The following is a 2,166-nucleotide window of genomic DNA, read 5'->3' on the forward strand; positions in this document are numbered from 1 at the left end:
TGGCTTGTATTGAACCAGCAGTCTTATTTTGGGAAATTTTCTTGTTTGTTTTAGACATTAAATATTTAAAGCTTCCATTTTGGTGTATGTATGTTTTGGCTGGGGAGAGGAAAAGCTGTTTGAATGTTTTTTTTCCCCCTTTTGTTTTCCTCTACTGTGCTTGCCCTCCACCACTGCCTGGATAAGCAATTATACAAAAAGAAGCTTTTTCTTTTGCTCCTTGATGTAGCTTTTCTTGGTGGCTCTCGGCTGTGAGTTACCCAAAATGAAACCTCCACCTTATGCAGATTTCTGAAGCTTTTTTAAGAAGTCCTCCTACTCTTCAAACTTGTGTGGCTTTGTACCATCATTCCTTCTGTGTGCCTGCTGCCTGGCACAGAGCTGCACTGGTGCTTGGTTTAGGTTCTTTTCTTTTTCCCCTTCCCTGTGCTCTGAGCTACCACTCTTGTCGTGGCTGGGCACTGTCTGTATGTAGTAACAGATATGCCATGATAAATGGTGGGAGACAAACAGTTTCTCTTATTGGAAATGGCAGGGTTTTTTTTCCTCATCTGAATATCTGATTGAGAATTAGGACCAATTCCTTATTTTCACATAGCTGTACCTCCTGCAGACCGAAGTGGCTTTCAGATTGAGATTACCACTAGGAAAGAAAATGGGAGATCTGAGTACAAGTGTTATGTGTGAGTTTGTCAGCTCTAAAAAGAGGGAGGCAACTACTGCAAGGGCAAAGCTGATGCTGATATCTCAGCACCTGCTGGGCCAAATGCTTGGCTGCAGCTGCTTTCTTTAGGCAGGGTGAGTCTCTGTAGCTTATTTGTACTGATGAAGCTTAGTTGGCTGCCAGTGAGACCTGGCAAATAGAAAGAACCTATGTTAGTGTTTGTAGAAGGAAGGCACTAAGAATTTCCAGAAATAAGCATTTTACATGAGCCAAAAAAAAAAAGTCAGCTTGATCTGCAAAGTGCAACTGGACACAATGACTAAGTGAGATAAGCACTTGCTACAAGCCAGGATCCAAGCCGTGAGCTGTGTGGTAGGGTGAGCCTGCTGCAGAGTCTATGTGTATCTGGCAAAGGAAGCTTCTGTGCTGCAGGACAGGAGCGAGTGGTGGGGAAGAGTCATCAGCAAGAAGGTGTGGGTGAAGGGCAGCTGCGTAGTGTGGTAGCCTCTGTCTCCCAGCCTTTGTGTGATTCGTTGGTGATGAGCAAAGCAAGACTAAGGGTTTTCCAGTTGGAAGCCTATCTAGCGTATTCTATCAGTGACAGGCCTGGGAGTTGTCCCTGCACCCAAACCAGTAATAAGCCTGGAAGGTTTGCTGCTGTCTCAGAGCGCTGAGCCTAGTACCAGCTACTCGGAGGCAGCTGTGTTTGCCTTGTTCTCACCAACATCCAGCCATTGCCCTCTGAGCCTGGCCCCTGAGCTGCTGAGCATGAGCACTTGTGCTTTGCAGAGACATCACGGGGCTTAGCACCACTGTGAGTTTTGCTTTCTTCTCTGTTCAGCTCCCACATGCTGCTGCGCCTAGCAGCAAGATCTGCTGTGACCCTTCTTGGCCCTGTCGCCAGAGAACCCGGCTCTAGGGAAGTATTTTAAGCTTCATAGCTGCTGCTAAGTGAGGGGAAGAAAAATAAACCGTGCTTTGCAAACTATGCCTAAAGTTTCATAAAATGGGTATTTTTAGCATGTCATAAAAATATAAAGCCCACTCTTATTTTTATCCTTTCAATCTATGCACAATTAATTGACAGCCTTTTTACCTTGCTCCCATTCAATTCGCTGACTTTCAGAGACTAGCTAACTTTAGGACCCAGGAGGGAGGAAGGCATCATCAGATGCTGGCAAATGCTGGCCATGTTGTGTGTCTATTTATAGCAGGCATGTGTCGAACCACCTTGTCGTTCTTTTCTTAGCATCAGCTGGACGAGCTCGTCTATCAATTATCCATGAGGCTGATGGTGATACAAGGAAAGCTATGTAAAGCAGGTGCTCGGAGGAGAGGGAAATAGGGGAGGTGGGTGACAGGACAGGGAGAGATGAGGTCTTAGGAACTGGAAAAGATCCTTTTGCTCAGCCTGAAAACCCTTATTATCTCTAATAATTATTAATAATAGCGGTGCCTGCACAAAGTCATTGTGACTGCTTTCAGCTGGTGAGTGCCTCCCA

Source organism: Meleagris gallopavo, chromosome 1 (assembly GCF_000146605.3).
Source record: "Meleagris gallopavo isolate NT-WF06-2002-E0010 breed Aviagen turkey brand Nicholas breeding stock chromosome 1, Turkey_5.1, whole genome shotgun sequence".
In the NCBI taxonomy this organism is placed as follows: domain Eukaryota; kingdom Metazoa; phylum Chordata; class Aves; order Galliformes; family Phasianidae; genus Meleagris; species Meleagris gallopavo.